Source organism: Sciurus vulgaris (assembly GCF_902686455.1).
Source record: "Sciurus vulgaris genome assembly, chromosome: 7".
NCBI classification, from domain to species: Eukaryota; Metazoa; Chordata; class Mammalia; order Rodentia; family Sciuridae; genus Sciurus; species Sciurus vulgaris.
The window spans coordinates 37,999,819-38,024,979 of NC_136467.1; the positions used below are offsets into that span (position 1 = coordinate 37,999,819).

General features: G+C 33.0%; 1 pseudogene across 1 annotated transcript; it reads left to right on the forward strand.

The window, feature by feature from the left end:
* Positions 1-858: 858 nt before the first annotated feature.
* LOC306665703 (protein LEG1 homolog) lies at positions 859-23,934 on the forward strand (annotated as a pseudogene). Its single transcript has 7 exons — positions 859-1,158; positions 5,355-5,441; positions 6,158-6,342; positions 7,231-7,332; positions 19,158-19,396; positions 22,199-22,356; positions 23,808-23,934. The product of its transcript is annotated as a protein LEG1 homolog (transcript).
* Positions 23,935-25,161: the final 1,227 nt, after the last annotated feature.

The following is a 25,161-nucleotide window of genomic DNA, read 5'->3' on the forward strand; positions in this document are numbered from 1 at the left end:
TATATTAAATTTTATCTATTTTTAAAGTTGAAAGTGCACAGAAAAAAATTTAAATTAAAATAAATGCTATGCTTTCCATCATCAAGCCTTGATTCCTTACTCAATATTTTTAAATACTTTTTACAATTTTCTTCTGAAGATAAATTTAAACTCACTCTAAAATAAATTAATAAGAAAATGATTAACATAACTGTCGTTTCTAAAAAAATGGAATTTGTCGGTATCTTATTACTGTTTGGTAACCTTTTTTACAAATAATATTTTAGGGGATATTGACAAATTATCAAATATTGGTCACATCATCCTCTTTAAAAAAATAGAGAGGGCTGGGGTTGTGGCTCAGTGGTAGAGCACTTGCCTCACACATGTGAGGCACTGGGTTTGATTGTCAGCACCACATATAAATAAATGAATTAATGAATAAAAAAAGACTTCACATTATAAAGATTTTTAGAAAATAGAGATTTCCATTGAATGGATTTGCATTATTTCCAATTTTAGTCTTTTGCAATAGAAGAATGGTATTCAATATGTATTTTTGTTAACTTACTTGTTAAAATGAACATGAAGTAAATTATTAGAAAGGAATGGATCAGGTATTGCTAGATAGTAGAGCAAAAAACTTATAAAGAAAGCAAGTCTTACTAAAAATTCTCCAGACTGATACCAGGTCAACATTATTTAACTAGGAGATATTTAGCAAGTGAGGTACTCTATTATGTTTGGTGTGACATTCTTATCTCCACCCTGTAAGAAAGGGAATGAAATGTTGATTGGCAGAGGTCAAAATAATAATGACTTTTTCCACCACTTCCCAATAAATGACTTGTCATAATCTCATTCTCCATCTTATGCACCATGACCATCAGTCCTCCCTGGGCCTGTGTGTTAATTGGTTACATTTCTGCTTCTTTAGCAGGAGTTTCCAATCTCTCAGATGAGTTTCCCCCTCTATGGAAGGAGAACCCAGGTCAGCTTAGTGACTATCGTGTAGAAAATGAAAAGTACCTCTTTAACCCCTGGAATTACTCTGAAAGAATAGGAATGTATAAAATTCTACTGACACAGACACCAAATATTTTGAAAAATTTGCTCCAGAAAATGAACAAAAATTTTTATGGGGATTGCCTGTAGATCATAGATGGCAATATCATACAGGTAAGAATTCATCTTTTTCATTACAATGACATTTTGATTTAGCCATAAATTAATTAGAACATAGTAGCCTATAAATAAGATTTTCTTTCTGAAAAATAATCGACATTCTCTTAATTTTTCCTTCCTATTCCTTTTTTTTTGCCTTTCATTTCACACTCCTCCTCATCTTTTCCCTCATTCTTCATGAATCCCTTTTTACCAAGCATTTTTAGAATCTCCATGTGCACAAGTTTTCCACCTGCACTGTCAAAAAAAAAATGCTTGCAATGATGAAAATCTTCCATATTTCCATTGTAAAGTACAGAAGCAGAAGCCATACTGTGCTCACATGCTCTTGCATGTAGCTATTGAGCACCTGAAATGACTAGTACTTGTGCAGAATTGAAGTCTTAATTTTATTTAATTTTAATTGATTTAAATTTAAATATGCAAGTCCTGGTGATTATCACACTGATATACAGCATATTAGACCTAGTTCACACTATCAACTATTTTTAAACAAGGTCCTTCTAAGACTAAACTCATTTCCAAGCATTGAGAATTAGATGCAGGAGCAAAACAATTTAGGTGATATGCATTAAATATATGAGAGTAGAAAAAATTAGTTTGCATCATCTACAACTTCAAGTGTGATTAGCTACTAAGTAGGGTAGAGGGACACAGGAGAGCAAAACCTTTGTAGGAGAACATTTCAAATATTCCCTTCTTAAAAATAGGGTCTACACTTAGGATTTAGAGTAGAGATTTGTTTTGGGACAAAAACATTATAAATTCAAAGCTACCTTTTTCTGGTCAACCATGAAACTCAAGAAGTAAGGAACCTTCTCTATCACCTTCCAGAAACTGTTTTGGCAGAAAGTACCCAATGAGCAAAGGGTTGCTATTGTGGGAAAGACAAAGAGAGGAGACTGGCAAGATCTGATCTGTGATGACACCCTGGGCTGGCATTACACTCACACTTGTCAGGTGATCTCCTGACACCTGGTATAACTATTTTTACTGTCCTTGGCATGGAAAAGAGAAATATTTGAACTCTGAAACACAATTCAGGAGGAGCCCAAACATAAGACCCGTTGCAAACAATAATGCCTTTGAATGGGACACATGCTAACTCCCAGGAAAGTTTTTTACTCTGGGTTCAGTAAGAAGCAAATGGGAAGGTGGAATGTTAGATTGGATGCCTTTCGAATTTTCATTTTCACTTAACAATTGGTTTTACTTAGTATTTTACTGAGTTGAACCAAATGATATAAGCAGAGAAAATGAAAGCGGGATTAAAAACTGAAAATAGTCTACAAAAGTATTGCTTCAACACCTCACTGAAACTCAAAGACAAGGTAAGGACCATGAGTAACCAGAGTAATTCAGGAAAGAGTGAAAACCACAGCCTAAGATAATGATGGGAAGGAAGTGGAACCATAGAGCTTGCAGGAAACATTGCTGGAGTACTACTTGATAGATGGCAAGGTAGCAGGTTGTATTGGGAATAAGACGAATAGATTGGCATGGAAATTGGGATGTGAAACAACTACTGAGTAGTAAATTTAAAAAAATCAATTAGGGCCAGCTTAAGAGATGTCTTCAAAGTCAGACTAAGGTGTTTTAATTAAACCCTTTAGCAACTAAATGCTTGCACAATACTTAAATATCTTAAAAGTTTGTTTCTTGTTTGCACAGCAGAGCTTTTAAACTTTATTAATGTGTAATAAATATGCAATAAATTAAACATTTAAAAATGTATTGTTTGATGAATTTTGTGGTATGTATATGGCCCTGAATCCACCACCATTGATAATAACTAAAGGTATGATGCTAAAAAATGTTTCCCTTTTGAATTCTTACCTTCAGTAACTTCCCCAACCTCCATGCTTCAATTAATCATCCCATTCAACTTTCCATCTTCACAGGTACCACTGACCTGTCTCTATCACTACCAATGAGATTGCATTATCTAGAATTTTCACATGAACAGCTCTGTACTCTTTTTTGGTCTGGTTTATTTCAGTTGTCATGAATGTTTTGAGATTCATCCATCTTGAATCATATGTTGACATTTCATGCATTTTTACTGTTATATATCAAGAGTTCATGCATTTTTATGGCTTAGCAGAAATTTTAATCAGAAAAAATGTGAAACTGGGAAGAAAATATGAGGAGTCTGGAGTATGGTTTAAAAAAAAGTATCATCAAAGATTAAAGGGGATGACCATAGCATGTGTACAAAAACTTAAGGTGGATTTCATGATTTCCCTCCAAGTGCTTACAACCCTTGGGAAAGAAAGTTAGAAGTGAAACAACCAAAGGACAATAAAGAGTCAAAACACAAGATACTGAATAAAAGTGAGAGCATTACAGGACTGAAAAATCTGGGAGTAGAATAAAATTTGAAGTGAATCTTTTAAAATAATGAAATATTGATGGATTAAGAATAGAATGAACTAAAGAAAAACATTTGAAATTTGTTTGGAATGTAGGAAAGAAAAAGAGCAAAAAGAAAACGTTGGGAGTATGAAAGATGTATAACTTATGCTAGAGAAATAATATAGCTGGAAAGTAGGATAAATATGGGGCAAGAATTTGGGTTTGAATAGCAGTAATTATAGCATTAATTTTGTCCTTAGAAGATATGACAAAATACAGCTCTTAGTCAAGTTAATTGAGAACAATGTATTTCTTTCCATGGGAAGGCTAGCAAAAACATCTTCCAAGAAAGTGGGCCCATGCTGGCTATCAAGAAGGGACAGGAAGGGCTGAGGATGTTAAGAATAAAAAGGAAACTGCTCTGCCAAAAACCAAACCGGTTAATAACAAAAACATCAAGTTTACAAGTAACCTTGCTTGGCTCTCCAGATCAAGAACCAGGTCTCAGACATGCTTTGTTGGAGATGGCATGGAATTACCAATGGAGTAACTCTGTGGAAATTTAACAAAGATGGAAATGGAGTATAATAAGGATTCAGAGGTCAAGATATGGAAGTGAGCAGCATAAGGTTCACTCAGAACATTAATTTAAAAGGGAGAGTCTTAAAAACAGGTTCAAAACATCACCAATGAAACAAAACCAAGAGCTAAAAAAGAAGTGTTTCCTGTAACAGTCAATTAAATAGTATTCCAGTTTAAAAAATACTAATTTTAAGAAATTACATCCATTAGCAAAACTATCCAGCTCTTTACTCTTGCCCACTTGAAAGTAAGTAGGACAAGAAAAGTCAAGAGAGAATGTAGAAAGACAAAACAAAAAGGAAATAATATAGGTTTGTGAGAAACACATGTGGACTGCTGAGAGGAAAAGAATACAATATTGGGGGAAAGAATGAAAAAGAAGAAAAATCCAAATATGTTAGAAAAAGAGTTGTTAGGAGAAAACAAATGGAAGTACCCAATGGCAGAGCAAGGATTGGGTAAGAGAGAGACTGGAGGGACAAGAGTGAAGTCAAAACACTGGGGGAAGATAGAGGTTAAAATGGGGTTAGCAAGGTTAGTGAGCAGAAGCCAAGTATGGAAACTGATGGTAGGGGAAGGATGGGCATGGATTCAGAAGATAACTAAAGGGATATGTAGGGAGTATATGTAGAAGGTACATTTGATAACAAAACCAAATGTGGAATGAGCCAGGGAAATTTTGAAAGTAAGACATAAAAGAAGGTTCTGAAAAGAAAGGAAAATGAAATAGAATAATGGCTAATATTTATGGAGCATATGTTCACTGCTTTGGGCATTTTGTATGTCTGTCTTCATATAATACTCCCCAACCCTCAGAGGTAATTTTTTTTCTAGATCCTTAGTATATAGACTCAAATATTAAAGCTTAGAGAACTTATCCTTCCAAAGTCAAACTGTGAATAAGCAATGGAAAGGAATTTGACTTAAGGCAAAGGAAATCCAGATATTTTTAACATACCTGGATATGGACTCCTTAACTTTGAGTTAATACAGAATAAAGAACTTATTAAGCAGAAGAGACAAGAAGTACCAAGATTTAAAAACTATTGCCTAGGAGTTAGGATCAACACTCAACTATATATATATATTTCCAATGTGCTCAAAATTAAAGCTTAAGTTAATGCTTAAATTTTACCACATATTTCTATATCTGTGGAATTTTTATGATAGATTTCTTTATATATAGTTAAGTTTTGTGTATGCTGGTTAGAAGTGGGCCTAATAAATCTAACTCTGCATCTTCTGTTTTCTAGGTAGACTAGCTGATCCCACCCATAGGGCGAGCTGTGGCCACGACTCTGGGGATCCTCTGTGCATCTCTGTGGACAGTTGGTGGGCTGGTGAGTTTAATGTATGACTCAAATTGATGACTTTCTATAAAGAATCAATTCAAGGTAGAATGCCAATTACAAAAGCAAATAACCAAACTCTAATTCCTGCTTTTCAAAAGGCAATTGTTTGACCTAAATGTTCTGAATGTTTTGAAATTAATTTTTAAATAGATATTTTTAAAATTTGCTACTTAGTGTGTTCAATTATGAAAATGTCAATTGGAAGAGACTAGTAATCTCAAAACTTGTTCTAAATGCATAGGACAGCAGTAGAAATACATGTCATGTCATAAAATAAAATTTTGTTAACAAGAAAAATCTATATATTGTAATATCTGAAGATAAGTTAGACTCAAATTTAGAATTAAAAACTTCTGGAAAAATGGGAAGTAGAGCTATCTATAAAATTATCATTTTTTTCCTTTTTACTTGTGCTTTGGAATTTAGTGTTTTAAATGCCATCAATTTGTATTATTGTGATTTAAAATAATGTCTACAGCATAAATCCATTTTTCTTCATTAGAGTAAGTTTTCTTAAGTAGGATATTAGTATTGCATATGATCCTTAGAGAAATTTTGATACAATTTCCAATGTGCTCAAAATTAATGCTTAAGTTTTACCACATATTTCTATATCTGTGGAATTTTTATGATAGATTTCTTTATCTAAAAACAGCTTCTTCTCTATACCAGCAACACTAATAGTAACTTTTTTGATTATACAGACCTTAATTATTATCTCTCCACAATGCCCTTCCTTGCTGCTGTTGATTCTGGCATACTGAGAACATCACCAGATACTGTCATTTTTCTGCCACCATCCAAGGATCAGACAAATTTTTGTTATAACGTTTCCAGCTGTCACTCATTTTTTCCAGAAGCAATGAAAATGTGGAATAAATTTTACAAGGTTTTTTTTTTAACATTCTAATTAGTAATCTTCAAAGGTAGTCAGATTTTGTTATTTTATATAGTATTTTTATACACTGAACGATATATTGCTAAGAAATAATTTCCAAAATGATGATGTTAGTAATATTACTAGGACTAGATTGCCACCTAACATCATATCTCATCAGCATCCTTATTCCCAACACGTTATTGAGCAGACTATATGCACTCTTCTAACACCAATATATTACACAGATGTGTGACCACAGAAATTATGACTTTATGGTATATAAAGTGCTCTGGTTCATCCTAATTTCAGGTAAGTGAACAATAATTCGTATAATACAGAATTTTAGAATAGTTCATGCATTTGATAATTCTATTTCATTTCTTGATAACCAATCACCTATGAGTGGACTGAAATGATCATTTGACAATCAGAATTAAATGTTGATACCCAAAGTAATGTATCATGGATGAAAAAGTTTCCTTCTGAGAACTGATCATTTTATTGCATATGATTAGATCACATGCTCCTATTCTTCCCCCCATTTCTGACACCTTAGACTTGGAAATTTCATCGCATGGCCAGAGAAAAACAAATGAAGTACTAAAGGTCTGGCTTTGAACAATGTAAAATTTTGAATAGTTCAAAAATGTTTAAAAATCTTGCTTTATTGCTTTCAGATATATTCATTATCATTATTAATTAATATTACTAATGTTAAACACTTTGGAAAGTATCAAGCATTAAACCTGTCATACCTTAACTCTTTAAAACAATATTCTCCTTTCATTTAGCAAATTGAAAAACATTTTTTGTAAATACTATTGTTCTTCAAGAAGAAAGATTGTGTAATTTCCTAAAAATTAATAATACCTTCCTTCTTGGCTTCCTTCCTTCTAGTGTGCAATGTCACCTTTCTAGTACCTTTGATGACCTGTTGAAGTATATGTGGGCTGCACACATTTCATTCCTGGAGATTGCTTGTAAGAATTTTCAGAGTAGGTAAGAACAGACCTATTGCTAGTTTATTATAAGACAATAACAATGGTCCCATCTTTTACTATCTTTTTCACTGAATTCTTTATCAATTTACTTTTTTACCCATATGTTGACCATGAGTAGTATCACGATAAAAAGAAAACTGACAGGAAACATTTTGCTGGATAAATTCAAAAAGTATTTCATAGTAGGATGGAAAAAATAAGAACAGTGGACTTGTGCCTCCAAAGTATAACAAAATAAAAATAATAAAACAAAACATAGCCAGAAGTAAAAAGAGAAACTTTTTTGTTGTTGCTGTTGTTAAAAGCTGTTTAAACACAAATTAGGATCTATAAAACAAAAGGACATAGTAATAGAATCTCTGCTCCATTTTGATCAGAGACTACAGCTTGACTAAAACATATTAGGATGGAAATATCAAATTACCATCTTTTTTATTATAACAGACATCTAAGATAAAGTCAAATTTCTCCCCATTGCATAGCAAATGAAATTGAAAAAGAGAGCATGACTTGGTGGAAAGCAAAAAACACTGTGTTAGGAATGGTATCTGCTATCCAGAGTGAGACAACAGATAGAAAAAAAGGAAGAATGTGTGATTAGTTATAGGACTATTTATAAACAAAGCATTTGTGGTTGGGGATTTCTTATTAACCACCTGACCCTAAATCCACTTTAGAAAAACAAATCAGAGTCAGGAAGCTTACATAGCTTCGTGTATTTTATCTCAGTATCCATTTAAAGAGCAGATGTTCATATTCTACAATGGCATATCTTTGAGATGAATTATAATGAACTGCTCAATCTATTTCTGATGACGACAAAGAAAAGTGAGGTTATTAGCCAACAAGTATTGAAGTGGTTGCCAACATCAAGACTAGATCTTAGAGCAAGTCATTATAGAAAATAGTTTAGAAAAAAACTATTTTTTCATATATAGGCTTTCCCCATCACTTAAAAAATGACAGCTATCTAGAAGTTTGCAGCTCTTGAGGTAGTGGAATTTCACACTCAGTATTTGAAATGAAAAACTCAGAGCTAAATTAATTGCTTCCTAAAGGGGATATAAGCCAGGCTAGTCAGGAGCAACATCAATATCTGCTTATCTTGCAGAAATTTGTAGAAGTTCAGAGCTCAGGGACTGATTTTCATATATGTACTGAATTGAATCATCTGTATCAAGTTACCCAGGTGAGACTCAGAAACAGATATCATTTCCATCATTTATTTCTCATACTTTCTTATTTTTTCATATTAATTTTATTTATTCTTATGAAATGTAACTAATTTGGAAATATTTAACCAATTTTTGGATAGACCAAATTTATAAATAATCAAAGATGAAACAAGACCCACATTATTTAAAGATGGATGGTTTGTTTTTTCCCACACTAACTCAGGGGAAACTCTCTTTTCCTGTTCCTAGTAAAGACCGACATATATAAGTACAATTAAGAATTCTTTTTTTAAACTAACATATTGACTTTATTTCTTGAGCTTCTGTCTTTCTTATATGAGTCTACATAGATGTCAATCTCTAGCCATGTAAAGTTTTTTGGTTTTTTTGTTTGTATTTTTTTTTTTTTTTTTTTGTAATAGAAGTATATGTGCCAGAATCTGGACTATGGATTTTCTTATCATCTCTCACTTTGTTCTTACAACAATACATTTTGATATATAGTAACTCTTCTGAAGTTGAACAGATAATCAGTAGCAGAAAGTATTTGAAGTGTTGCCTGGCTCAAAAGCCCATGCTTTTATCCTCATTGTTATTTATTTATTTATTTATTTAGGAAACTATGCTTTTGCATAATATTGTCCAAAGGTCAATGTCAACCACAGATCTTCTTCCTCTTTGGATATAGGTTAACCAATTAGTATCAGTTCCTGAAGGCTCTGATGTGCAAAACAGTGAATTAGATAATCATTTTTTGATACAAAAATATAAGATGGATTTTATTGCATAAAGAATTTTAGAAAATGAACTGAAATACATCAAAACTTTTATCAGATAAAGTAAACAAACATTCTCCTCACATCTACTTTACTGTGTTTTGTGTCAACATTTTCCTTAGTTTTCTCCCTCATTTAGTTGCTTCCCATTTCTGAGTGGAGAAGAACGGTTGATGGTAGGTAAAATAGAATCTTTATAGATTCAAAATAGCTTTATTCCACCTTGGTGCTCAACATTATTTGGCTAATTATATGGTCCCAGATTTAAAATATTTTATTTCAGATATAGAAAAATGTTTCCATTAATTTTTAGCTATTAACAAGTCTGAATTATTATGTCTACTGACCCTCTCAATATATCTTGTCCTTCCAGAATATTGTAGAATGTTTTTTCCACACAGCTTCTGAAATTTCAATTAGTTATATCTTACTATATTATTTTTCAAGTAATGCATAGTCTATCTAAAATGTTTTCTCTCATTGTTATAGAATGTTGAATCTATAATATTCAACATTCAATCTATTATTATTCTGTTGGGGGCTGTGCCATATGGGCTGCACCGGGATGGCACCTGGCGGCCAGCTGGAGGTTGTTTTGATCACATCGGCAGTGAGGAGGTTGATTAATATAAGCACACCCAGGTGATTTATCATTGGCCGTATTCAATTAAGTCCAGGCACACAACACATGCACAGGTGTTCTCCAGTGTTCCTGCTCAGGCCTGCTCGTTTTTTAACCTTTGCTGTGATAGGGCAGCTGGCTTCTTAACTGGTGTGGCCCTGCCCTCTTCCTCCTGGAAGGAATATAAGCGGGCAGTAGGTAGAAGGAAAGAAGCAGCAGCGGCAAGCAGAAAGAAGCGGCTAGCAGAGAGAAGAAGCAGCAAGCAGTAAGAAGCAGGCAGCGGCAGAAGGCAGATCGTAAAGCTGAGAACTGAGAACACACCTCTAGGTCATAGATCACAGATCGCAGTACGGGGGACACACCACTAAGAAGCACCTCAGATAGATAGCACCTAGTTCACAGGATGCGGGACCTACCACTTAGAAGAAGCAGCAGAACTCTAAGAAGAAATAGACCTTTGATAAGCGTAGGAAGCCTCTCTTTCTCTAAAAACTTCATCTAAAAGCAAAGTCTCTCTTCCTCTAAGCAAAGTCTCCCTTCCTCTCAAAGAAGCCTCTCTTCTTCTAAATAAGCAAGCAAGGAAGGAAGCAGCACAGAAATAGAAGTAGTTTATTTCCAGTCCACCTCCGATAAATACCCGCGCAATTGTTGCTGCAGGCAGTAACAAATATTTGCGGGATTGTTGCTGCGGGCAGCAACATATTCAACATTAAATCTCCTATTTAACAGCTCTAATTTAAGTAAAATTTTCACTCATTTTCCACATTCTTGTCTTTCCCAACGTCCTACCAAATTTCCACAACTTTATCTTCTAACTCCATTGTTAATATTTTACTTACTGTACTATTTCTGATTTCAAAGAATCTGTATCTATGAGGATTTTTATAGTAACTTGCTATTGCTTTTCCCTTGCAATTACTTTTCATACCTCTGTGAATATCAGAATATTAGCGATAGTTGTTTGTTCTCCAGTATTTTCTGTTGCTTTTCATTATTTGTTTTGTGTGGTATGTTTTATTTATGCTAACTCCTAGATATTTAAAATAGGAGCATTAAGGATCAGACTCAAATCTCTTGAGCATAACTAATGCTTGCTTACTGTGTAGTGTAGAGCATAGGTAGATCTGGGCAATTAAACTGAGTAACTTTTCTTTCACAAATTTTATGCCTTTCTTCCTGAGTTGGTTGAACTTACCATATATTTCCCATTTCCTGTTTTAAGAGGGAAGGCCCAACTCAGAGCATGATGACAGTCCAGTGAGAGAAGTGTCTATGTTCACTTAAGACCTCAATATCCAGCTTGTTGTTGCTTTCATTTGTGCCCAATTTAATGCAGTTCAAAACCCACTGCTTTGAAGTCCAGATAATCAACTCATCACTGTACAGTAGCTCAGTAGGACCCTTTGGATCTGCCTGCTTTTTAGCAGCTTTTCAAAGAATGCTTCCTTTTTTCAGAAATTCACCCTTGCTCCTAAATCCGAGTCACTTGGTAACACACAATTGTTTTGAGAATTCTACACAACATATAGTATATATTTTCTCCATTGCTGCTTAAACTGAGACTTCCAGGACCTGCTAAACCCTTTTTTGCTCATCCATTTGATTTTCAATCCTAACGGTCATGTAATTGTTTCTTCTATTTCCCTACAGCTTTGGTTGCTCAGGGAGCCAAAAGAGATGCATGTATTCAAATATCCATCTTTACCTTACAGGTCTTCTATCATCTTTATGCTTAAGAATCTAGACAAAATTTTATTATTTGGCAATTTTTTTTGTAATATGATAAATTTATGAACTTATTTAGTACTAGTTTTATTTTTAAAATACCACAATTTATTAACTGCTGAAAAATTACTTCACCGTATGATTGTCATGCTGCCAATATTCCTTCCAAAGTTACCCTTCGATGGGAGGTAGGTATCATGCGTGTTAATAGTATGCAAATCTCAAGTCCTGATGATAAGTCTCATAGCTTATAAACTTAGATGTTGTCATATTTGGTTTGTTAACATATTAATCATTCTTTGATAGAAATACTTTTTTAGAGTTTAAGTTCATTTTTTTTTTAGTGTCAGAGCAATCTGAGTATTAAATCCTGTCTCTATTGGACTTGAGAAGTCTCTAATCCATTTTGCACGAGTAAAATGGGATGAATAGCAGAACCCAATATGATAAATACATATAACATCTATAATATAACTTATGCCAGAGAAAAAGAGATGAATATAAAGTGATTTCTATTCCAAAACATACTGGATAAGTAACTAAATATATGCCCCTAGAACCATGAATATCATGTCTTAAATCCTAGATTTGCCTATTATCAGTTGTAGAAAATTAGATAATTTTCTCTACCTAACTCCATTCTTCATCTATCAGGAAAAAAATAATAATCCAGGAAACATTTCCAGAATAGAAGAATGAAGATCTAAGTTTGTTCTTTCATAAAACAATAAAACTCCTGATAAAAATCAGAATTTCAGAATTATCAGAATTAACCAATGACTTAAAAGTTCCTGAAAAAAAAGTTATTCAAAAAAGTAAAGAATATTGATAAGAAAAATAGGGTCTGTGATATTTTAACTCAGCTTCTACCATTTTCCTAACTTTGCAGTGGCCTTGAACACCAGCAACTAGCAACTGCTCTACTGGGGAAACTAGCAGCTGTGCCATTACAGAAAGGGCTGGACTTGGCATTTCTCAAAAAGTCCCTTTTCCAGAGCTATGCCATTATTTCACTTGACTTACAACTCTTTGGAAAAGCTGCATCTCAGAGTGTTGCAGTTATTTATACTTCTCATTCTAGGGGGAAAAGCCTTATGCCCAGGGCATTTGAAGATAAAATTAGCATTATTCATGCAACAGATAATCATAAACATCTTTGGTCCCTGAAACTGATACAGCAGTTAGGAGAAACAAGACGTTGACCCAGAATGTAAAAGGACAATCTGGGAAATAAGAAACCCATAGAAGATTCTGAAAAGTTCTGAACTATTCCTGGGGATCTGGAAGGCTACAGACACAAGCATGACTGTGGAGATACTCAGACAGGAACTGAGAGGGCCTCAGTCTCTAACCCCTGACTGACCTGGAGGCCTTTAACAAGGAAGAAGGGAAGGCTAAGGTGGAGTTGCACAAGGCCTTACTTACATTGAAGTTATGCTTGAACATAAAACACACACCCATGCGCGCACCCACACCAGACCTCCTCAGCAAAGGGTAGAAGACATATTGGCTCCAGGAATTTATGTCCTTAACTGATCATTAGCTAACAGCCAAGCTTACTGAGCAGACACTTCTGTGATGACTCACTACAGAGAATGCAGACTGAATACCCACAATTAGTCCAGGCAAGTCATCAAGATAACAATGACAAACAACCAAACAACAACAAACCCTGGTGAGGGTGAGTATCTGATTTTCAGAAATGGTACTTTATATTTTCTGTAATTGCCAATGTTCAAAAGCAAAAAGTAGGAAATATGCAAAGAGTCAGGAAAATAGCACGTGCACACACACACACACACACACACACATATTCAGTCAACTAAAATTATTTCTAAGTAGGTACAGAGGGTGGACATACTAGTCAACAATTTTTAATGAGTTATTATAAACATGCTTAAAGAGATCAAAGAAACCATGTCACAAAATTTGAAGAAAATATGAAAACTGACAATAATGTGACTAAGTTGACAATATCTATAAACAGAATATACAGAAAAAGAAATACAAACTCTGGAGTAAAAAAACACAATAGCCAGAATAATTCAAGGTGAGATTCAGAAGCAGAATAAGCTAGCAAGAGAGTGAGTAAACTTGATTATAGGCAAATTCATATTGTCCAGTTAGAGAAACAGAAAGAAACAAGAATGAAGAAAAATGAACAGAGTTTCAAAGACCTATAGAATGTCATCAAAGGTACAACATATACATAATGGGATTTCCAAAAGCAGGAGAAAAGGGGACAGAAAGAATATTTGAGGAAAGAAGAGCAAAAACTTCCCTAACTTGATTCAGGTACATTATATATCCAGGAAGTTCAGGGAACTCCAGGATAAGCTCCAGAAGAGTCACATTTGAACAAATTATATTAAAATCAAATTGTTAAAAGAAAGAATTTAAGAGCAACAAGATAAAAGTGACCCCTTGTATAGGAAATGCTTAATAAAATTTAAAATTCATTTCTTCTGAAAAACCAGGGAGGTCAGAAGACATATCCTAAATGATAAAAGTAAATGACTGTCAACAATAAAACATACGTTCAACAAAATTAACAATTAAAATGGAAGAAGAAATGAAGACATTTTGTGAGAAATACTGATAGTATTCAGTGCTAGTAGATATGCCTTCCAAGAAATAATAGAAGTTCAGGCTGGGTTTGCAGCTCAGTGGTAGAGCACTTGCCTGGCATGTGCAAGGCCCTGGGTTCAATCCTCAGCACTGCATGTAAATAAATAAATAAATAAATAAAACATCCATTGAGAACTAAAAAGTATTAAAAAAAAAGAAATAATAAAAGTTGTCCTTTATCATGAAATGAAGGATACTTGGAGAGTAACTCAAATCCATTTGATGAAATAAACATTACTATTAAAGGAATTCTATAGGCAAATATATAAGATAGTGCAAATGTATATTTTCTATCAGTTTGCTCTCTATCTCATTTAAAATACAACTGCCAAAGGCATTAGTTAGAAAATAATTCCACGGATTTATAATGTGATGAAGATAGAATGGTCAACAATAACATGAAGGAGGAGTGAAGGATTAGAGCTAAATTGCAGTGCAGTTTATGTAAACAACTGAAATATCAGTATTAACATGAAATAAGCTGTGTTATATTAAGATGGCAATTATTATCCCATCACCTAAAAGCAACAGAAAATTAATTGTATTTATATAATATGTTGGTGTGTATGTACGTATAATACATACACAATTCAGTACACAATTCACAATTCAATAAATAGAATAAATGTGTGCATGCACATGCATGTGTGCATAGAGAGAGGGAAAAAAACGACAAGGGAATCTAAATAGTTGCACTAAAAAATATCTGGTAACCACAGCAGCAATGATGGAAAGTAAGAGCAACTATATAAGAATGAATAGCTAAGCTAACTGTCAATATTAGACCAAAATAAGACAGTGGTTTCACAAAGAATGAGAACAATGGAATTACCCTTCTTATGAATACAGAAACAAAAGTCCCCAACACAAAATGGTAAATAGAATGAAAACACTAATAAAAATGATCACAAGCCACAACCAAGTGAGGTGTATTCCAGTAATGCAAGTTGGTTTAGTATCTGATAATCAGTCAATATAGTATTTGAGTTTAAGAGATTAAAAGTAAAAAATGTGTGATGATCACCAGAGACAGAGCAAAAGGAGTTGACAAAACTCAATGCCCTTTCATAATTAAAAACAAAACAAAACAAAACAAAAGCCCACTAAAAAACTTCTAGAAATAAGAGAACAGTATATTACCTAGACAAAGGGCATCTAGAGAATCCATAGCTAACATCATAATGGAATAATATTAAAAGATTAGAAACAAGGCCTGTTTTTCTCACTCTTGGCACATCTATTCAACATTGAACTGAATGTTCTGGTGAGGAAAATTCCGTAAGCAAAGAAATAAAAGCCCTACAGATGAAAAAAATGAACCAATACTTTGTCTATTTCCCAATAAAATCCATTAAAAAATACAGTTAGTAAATGAGCTCATCAACCTGGCAAGATAAAAGAGCAACATATGAAAATCAGCTGTATTTCTATATATTACAATGAAAAAAATCACAAAATAAAATGAAGAAAAGAGATATATTTACAATGCTATTGAAAGAATAAAATCTTTATAATTCAAAAAAGAAGCACAAAATTTGGATACATGGAAAATTAAAGATATTGTTGAAAAAAATTAAAGATTCTTTTAACTTTAAGTCTGTTGATGTGGTAAGTTACATTTATTGACTTCTAGATGTTGAAATATCCATTTAAAGAGAAAGACCTCTTATGTTCATGGAAGTAAATGCTTAATATTAAGTTGAAAACACTCCTTAAATTGATTTATAGAGTCAGTGAAATCCTTATTAATCTCTATTCCTAGACCTCAATAAATAAGACAGTGTAATACTGACATAATAAGAGACATATAGATCAATGGAACAGAATTTAGAGTCCAGAAATAGATCCTTATATTGATGGTCCCTTGATTTTCAAGAAAGTTGCAAGATAATTAAGGAATAGTCTTTTCAACAAATGGTTCTGGGAAAACTGGAAATCTAGGTGGAAATAAATGAAGTTTGCCTTCCATAACCAGCAAAAATAACTTAAAATGTATCCTAGTCATAAATGTAAGAATTAACACTATCAAATTCTTAGAATAAAATTTTTTATATTAACTCAGACATTTTTCCTTCGTGGAAAGTACAAGGGGCAAAAAAAAAAATTAAAAAATTATAAAAAACACAACATTTTAAAATTTTGATGCTATAAATGAAACCACTGAAAAAGCAGAAGAGTACAAAGAATGGGAGAAAATACTGGCAAATTTTTGTATATGACAAGACACTTTTGTTCAAAATATATTTTAAAACTCTTACAACTTACTAACAAAAAAAGATAAATAATCCATGTTTTAAAAATGGAAAGGATATTTGAATGGCTATTTCTCCAAAGAAATGCAATGCAGTGTTGAGTCTACCTTTTCTTGTAGCAGTTGCAGGTTTCTAGTCTAACTTGCAGGTCTCTGATCAAGTTTTACTTGACTTTTATGCAGGATAAGAGAAAGCGATCTGGTTTCATTCATCCACATATGGTCTTTCTCACATTTATTTATAGTTTTTTTTTAATTAGTTTATTGTAGATGCACATAAAAGTGAAGTTCACTATCGTATACTCATATACATATAAAAGTTAGCTATATTTTGTCAGTTTCATCCCACCATTCCTCCCTTTTACCACCCCTTCTCCCCTCCCTTCAATCCCCTTCTTCTATTGCACTGATCTCTATTTTCATGAGATTCCCTCCCCTTTTTTTCCCTTATTTTGGTCTATCTTCCATATATGAGAGAAAACACTTGACCTTGACTGTTTGACCTGGCTTTGACCATGACTTTTTGAGCCTGGCTTATTTCACTTAGCCTGACGTTTTTCAATTCCATTCATTTACCAACAAATGCCAAAATTGCATTTTTTTTTTTTATGGCTGAGTAAAACTCCATTGAGTCTACATACCACATTTTATTTATCCATTCATCTGTTGACAGACATCTGGGCTGATTCTATACTTGGCTATTATGAATTGTGCTGGCTACAAATATTGATATGCTGATACAAAAGTATGCTGATTTTAATTCTTTTGACTAAATGCCAAGCAATGGGGTAGCTCAATCATATGGTGATTCCATTCATAGTTTTTAGAGGAATCTTCATACTACTTTCCAGAGTGGTTGTACAAATTTTTTTAATTTGTTGTAATTAGTGATGCATGATAGTAGAATGCATTTTGACACATTGTACACAAATGGAACATAATTTCTCATCCCTCTGGCTGTACATGATGCAGAGCCATACCGGCTGTAAAATCGTACATGTATGTAGGGCAATAATGTCTGTCTCATTCTACTGTCCTTCCCATCCCTACCATTCCACCCCTCCTCCCACTTCCCTCTGCACAACCCAAACTTCCTTCCTTCTTCCCTATTTGTTCCACCACTATGGATCAGAATCCGCTGATTAGCAAAAATCTTTGTCCTTTGGTTATTTGTGATTGGTTTATTTCACTTAGCCTGATATTCTCTAGTTCCATCTGTTTACCTGCAAATGTCATCATTTCATTCTTCTTTAAAACTGAGTAATTTTTTTTTTTTTTTTGCGTATATGTACCACATTTTCTTTATCCATTCATCTGTTGAAGGGCATCTATGTTGGTACCATATTTTAGCTATTGTGAATTGAGCTGCTATAAGCATTAATGTGGCTGCATCACTGTAGTATGCTGATTTTAAGTCCTTTGGGTAAAAGAGAGGGGTGGGATACCTGGGTCTAATGGTGGTTCCATTCCAAGTTTTCTTAGGAATGTCCATTATATAATGGCTGCACCAATTTGCAGTCCCACCAGCAATGTATGAGTGTATCTTTTTCCCCCACATTCTTGCCAACATTTACTATTGCTTGTATTCTTGATAATTGCCATTTTGACTGGAATAAGATGAAATCTTAGAGTAGTTTTGATTTGCATTTCTCAAATTGCTAGAGATGATGATCATTTTTTCATTTGTTTGTTGATTGTATATCTTCTTCTGTGAAGTATCTGTTCACACTCCCACCAACAATGCCTCAGTGTACTTTTTCCCCCATATCCTCACCAACACTTATTATTATTTGAGTTCTTGATTTGTCATTCTGACTGGAGTGAGATGAAATCATAGTATAATTTTGATTTGCTTTTCTCTGATTGCCTGGGATGTTGAGCATTTTTTCATATATTCATTAGGCATTGTATTTCTTCTTTAAAGAAGAGTCTGTATATTTCTTTTGCACATTTATTAATCAGGTTATCTGTTATTTGGTGCCAAGTTTTTTGAGTTTTTTATGTAGTCTGGATATTAATCCTCTGTCTGAAGAATGGGTAGCAAAGATCTCCCCTTCTGTAGGTTCTCTCTTAGTACTCTTTTCTGTGCAGAACATTTGTAATTTGATAGCATCCATTTTATTGATTCTTGGTTTTATTTCTTACACTTTATATGATTTTTTTTAAGTAAGTCAGTCCCTGCACCTACATTGTGCAGTGTTGACCCTATGTTTTGTTCTAGCAGTTGCAGGGTTTCTGGTTTAATTCCTAGGTCTTTAATTTGATTTGAATTGATTTTTATGCAGGGTGAGATATAGGAATCTATACAGATTTTTTGAAATGGCAATTTCCACATTTAAAATTTGAATAATTCCTCTTCACATTTTCAAATGTGGGTGTTTAAATCAACAACAACTTTATACAATCCATTCGTTTTCTCTCTCTCTCTCTCTCTCTCTCTCTCTCTCATTGTGTAGGGATGTCTGTTGCTGGGAATCATACCCAGAACCTCAAGCTTGCTAGGGGAACACTCTACCATGGAACTACATCCCCCGTCTGAAAAATCTATATTTTTGAAGGTAGAATAAACAAATCAACTATTTTGAAAATTTAGTTAGCAAAATTGAGTAGACTTATTTTAAATGCAAATCCCACATTTTCTATTAGGTCCAAATATTATTCTAAACAAGAAGCAAATTTTCAGAGCAACTGGGCTTTATTTATGGATTATTTGGCTCCATCACTCTTTCCTTCAACTTTGGTTAGAGTATTTGAATTCCAGAAAGGCCTGCCACCGCGGGTACTTATTCGTGAGGATTCAGTCCACTTCATTAGTGACTTTACTGGCTTTCAGAACAAGGTTCTACTTGGTCTAAAATTCCTCCATAAAATGTATAAATATTCAGGTAAAAGACATTTAGGCTTCATATTTCTCAAATTCTACATGCTGTGTTGATTTTATGAATGATGTAAAAACATTAAAATAATAATTATCTAAAGGAATGTTGACTGCCTGTATCAGTTTCAGTTTTGGCAGCAATCCTTGTGGACTGATGATAGATTTCACTTAATGAGCATGCACTTTCTTGGATAAGATTTATTTTGTCTCACGTTCATATACTTCATCCATTTTTTAAAATGAAAATAACAATGACTCTTGCCTTGTCTAAAGGAACAACAAAATGAATTGTGTTAAATAAACTGTCCCATTGAGTTCTATGATTATAGATATAAAGAAAAAATCTGACCCCAAAAATTCCTGTTATGAAAAAGGTAAATATTTCCAAAATTTCCAAATCCTAGGCTATTAGTAGAAAATAAAGAAGAAAGTTCATAATAGTATATTTGAAAATTATTGTGTCATTTGATTCCTTAAATATCATTTGTTCTTACTCTATGGAGGAAAAACAAAATGTACTATACAGATATGTATATGTAACTTCTATTCTCTAACATAAAATCCAAATATGAAAAAAATTAAAATGAATACATTGTATATTAAATGTAAAAATCATATGCATTACGTAGGACACACTATTTTAATGAATAAACCTTCAAATTTTGATGTCACAAGTCATGGGATTCTATTTCTGACTCACACAATGAGTTAGGATGTTTATTCATTGACGGAGGCTTTACTCCATGGTGATTCGTGGACCTATGGCTCTTCCATCTCTGCCTCCATCTACCCTTACAACTTCTCCATTGTAAACCCCTAGCAAAGTAAAAGGAACTAAAGAACCTAAAGAAAGGAGCCCCTTTTTTAAAGACTCAGAACTGGAAATGAAAGACCTAACTTTATCTCACTTTCCTTTGGCATGAATAGTCACAGAAGCCCACTATCTGGGAATGGAAGGACTTGGGAAAGTTCAACTCCCACATCAACCTCTCTGTGAGGAGAATCTCAGAATTTGGTGTTCCGCCAGCCATCTTCACCACATTCTCAGGGACAGAGAGCACATTCTAGGCCCAGATGTTATAAACAATTGCTAATTTCCTAGGATGTAAAAAATGAAGGATCATGCATGGTTAGAATTATATTTAAAGAATGTATACAATAGATTTTTAGTTTCCTCTAGGTACCAGTTTTACTACAATTAGCTTTGAATTTGTGTTGATGAGATGTTATTCAATTATCAGAGGTACAATAATGAAACAATAATAATGCAAGAAACAAAATGACAAATTGGAATGTGTTTAAGCTAGCTACCTTGCTTCCTATCCTCTCTGGTAATTGCTTGTTCCTAGCAATACTCAGAATTCAGAAACAGTACTGAAGCCTTTGGGAGATCTTTTTAAAGTCTAGCATAGAAAAGAAATTTTTAAATAAAGAGAATACCTTTAATAAAGTGTGAAAATTTAAATATATTTACATTTGAGCATGTTCAGTCAATAAAAACATACTAAGTAAACTTTTTGACATGTTTTTCAGCTACATTGCATCAGAATTTTTCAGGTTTTACTTTACACTGTACACTGGACTGAACATCCTTTTATTTTAAGTCTTTTTATCTTGATATTCTTGATGCTTTAAATCTTTAGCATTTTGACATTTCTAAAAACAGTCCTTTATTTACCTTAACTAGGTGAAGGGAAAGTTACTTAAGAGCAAGTTTATTTTGAAAAACTGGTCTCTTAATAGGATGACTATACTGCCTTACTGCTAGTGCAGTAGAATCCAGAGTTCTGCATAGTTCCCTTCTTGCACATTAAATTATCTATCTACCCTGATCTATTTCTTATACTCAAAATTCATACTGTTACTAAATACTCTTTCTCCAAAACTTGATAACACTTAATATTTATAGCTATAATTTCACTATTTTAAAATACATTCAATATGTTTATTATTAAAAATTCAACTGCTGTGTAAAGTTGTTTAATACAAATTAATCATACCTTCTAACCTTCATAGATTTATTTTTAACTGGATTTTTTAGGGATTTTTTTTCTGTGTTGCATGTGTTTGTAGTGTTCACTCCTACAAAAAAAGATTATATACATTGGTGTATGTAAATAAGAGAATAAATTTTTGATAGAAACTTAATTGTTTGCATAAAATAGAGTATATGTACAGAATTGTTTTGTGCTGTACCTTTTTCATTATAAGTCTTTGGGATATTAGTAAGTCAGTGACCATTAGCATACATCATTTTCATTATGTAATACATAGATTTCCATTGAATGGATTTATATTTTTTCAAAGGCTTAGGCAATGCAAAAGTGACATTCAATGTATACTTTTATTAGATTTACTAAAAATGAATCCATAGATTAAATAGTGCCAAATATAAATTTAAAAGTGTGCTATAGATCACATTCTTGCTGAAACAAAAGCAAAAATACTCGAACTAATTAAGTTTCATGTTTCCGCATGGACACCAAATGTGTATGTATTAACGAACTTTTTAATTTGCAACAGTTCTATATGTAAAAAAATGGCAATTAACTTTTTATGTTTTATCTATATAATCATCACTGTGTTTACCATTCTCTTCAGTTATATATGTACTTTATAAATTTGAGCATGAAAGCATAAAATATAATTTCAAATAGCAAATATTACATGCTTAATTTAAAAAAATGTATAGAAGCATTTGCTGATTTGATAATAACTAAATTGGGCTATGTTTTAAATAATTTTAATATTTGGTCTCAAAATAAAAAATCTATCTGTAACTTTTAACATGTCTTCATTCTTTTTCTAAGAACATTGTCTTTCATTGTATGGAAAACTTTAATGGAGTTAAAAGTTGCAAGGAAAACTTTTTCTAGAGATTCTAGAATATATCTTTCACTTTTTAAATTTAATGCTTCTGGAAACCTATGATAAAATAAAAACACAATATTACTTTCTCAAGCAAGAGTACTTTCAAAACTTTGTCTTTGGCTTTGCATATATGCATATTTTTTTATTATATGTGCCTATATTTTAAAATTTGAATTGATGTTAATGTTAATTTTCCCAGTTAATAATTATTGAACTAACATCATAACTAGAATGTTTACTATTCAATGTAGATTCAGCTCTGATATATTAAAAGGCCATAAAAACTAGTTAAGCTTTTGGCTGTTGTTCTGCCTAAATTAATTTCACGAAATTTAAAATAAGAGATTTTATGGACAAAAGTCACAAGATTTAAGTAAGTAAAAGTTTTGGCTGATACATTTGGATTTCTAAAAATGAACTTTGCTTAAAATATACTTCCTGGTATCAATATTTTCAAAGGTTGTCAGTTATCTCAAAGTTTGAAAATCTATGTTATGAACATTTCTGGTTTTCAGTATGTTTTAGTCAGTTTTTTCACAACTGTGACCAAAAGACCTGACAAGAACAGTTTTAAGGACGAGGAAAGTTTATTTTGGGATTTATGGTTTCAAAGTTTTCACTCCATAGATGACTGGCTCTGTTGTTCTGTTCCCAAGGTATGGCAGAACATCATGGTGGAAGGGTGTGACAAAGGAAAGCCACTCAGGACATCACACCAGGAAGCAGAGTTCCACTCACAACAGACAAAATATATACCTCAAGTCCTGCCCTCAATGATCCAGCTCCTCCAGTCACACCCTACCTGCCTACAGTTAACCATCCAGTTAATCCCTCACCCAATTAATTCCTATCAGGAGATTACTTAGATTAAGATTCTCATAACCCAATCATACATTTCACCTCTGAACTTTTATTGTCTCACACATGAGCTTCTGGGGAACACATCTAAACCATAACACAGTACATAATTTTTATATGTGCTTCAGGGTCGTGGAGAGCAAATATTCTCTCCTTTAAGAAAAACACCATATACTAATAAGGAAAAAAAAAAAAAAAAACCTGGGCATTGATGTTGGAAAGACCTCAATTTGCATCTAAGTTTTCTCATTCTTCAGTTGATATCAGCTGGTCAAAACTATTCAAACTATTCAATTGCCCTGTACTTCAATAGACGTTGAAAAAATGAAAATTACCAAAAAGAAAGTGCACAAGATTTTTCTTATAAAAAGGTATTAGCTCAATACCAGAAGCTAATGAGCATCCAGTATAATATGCAATACTGTAATTGTTGCATAGAATATACCCATTTGATGAACAAGAGAAAAATAATTCTTTTGAATAAAAAAATGAATCATTACTAAACCATAAAACTCCAGGAATTCAAAGTCAGGAACTATATGTATATTGAATTATACCAACTTTATTATCATAGCAATCTTCTTTATTTGCTAATAAGTTTTAGCAATTTGTATCAGTTTCCTATTGCTGCTATAAAAGATTACCACCCTTTTAGAGACTTAACACAACACACATTTATTATATTACAGTTCTGGAGATAAAAAGTCTGAAATGGGTTCGCTGGAAGAAAATCAAGAAATTTACTTTCTTGATACTACAGAAATGCTTTCTGGATACTACAGAGGAGAATCTATTCCCTTGCTTTTGGAAGTGTAAAAACATGACATTTTTGGCAGGCCATGTTTGTTCTTTGACTCATTTCCCCTTCTGTCATCTTCAAAAGTCTCTTCAAGTCCTTCTCATTCTTATCCTCTTGCTTCCTTTTTTCACTTTAAAATATCATCATGATTATAAGGGGTAAATCAGATTATCCAGGATAATCTCCCATATAACATCCTAATTTAATCACATCTGCAATTTCCCTTTTGTCACATAAATTACCATATTCAAGTGTTCTGTGCATTCAGGCATGGACTCTTTGGGGGACCATTATTTCTGCTATCATACTATTCATAAGATTATCTCTACTTTGTGGGTACTGAAATACATAAGAAAATGGTACATATGTAGTTTCACTGCAATATATGTATATATGTATACAATCAATTGGAGTGCATTATTACAAAGTGATATAAGTGTTATCTACTAATAGCTTTAATACAATAGGAATTGTTTTATTTTGTATCAGAAATGGTGGTTAGTAGTGTCTGAAATAGTGCTTAAAATACATTGTAAAAATTGGCTCAAGGTTTCAGAGGTTCCCTCCATGGTTACCTCACTCCATAGCTCTGGGCCTCAAGTGAGGCAGAACATCATGGTGGAGGAAAGCAGCTCAGGACATTGACAATCAGGAAGGAGAGAGAAAGAGAGGGTGCCCCACTCACCAGGGACAAAATATAAAGCCCAAAGAATGTGGCTAAACAGGTAACTTTAATAATTAATTGGGACTATATGTATTTTTTTCTTCCTAGAAAACAAAAAAATGTTCTGGATGTTTTTGCAGGCTTATTTACTTACATTATTTGCTTACACTTATCAGTCAACCTTTTCTTAACAGGACCTAATGATAAATTTTTTAAGTTACTTCAGGCCACTCTATCATGTCTCCTCTACTCTGCTCTTGTAGAACAATGAGAATACATAAAAGAATGAATATGGTGTGTTCCAACAAACTTATGAAAGCAAGGAGATGCCTAGATATGGCTCTGAGATAAAAAAAAAAAAAAAGAAAGAAAGAAAGAAAAAAAAGATTGCTGCACTCCGACCTAAATGAAACAACATTTTGGCTAAGGATGATGTGTTAGTCATATCACCCCCATCATTAAAACTCTTAAACATTTCCCCTTTTCTTTATTAGACTGCATGTCAGGTTTCGTGATCTGACCAACAATATATCTTAACAAGGTTGACCCTTAAGAGAAACCAAGACACAAATTGATTAAG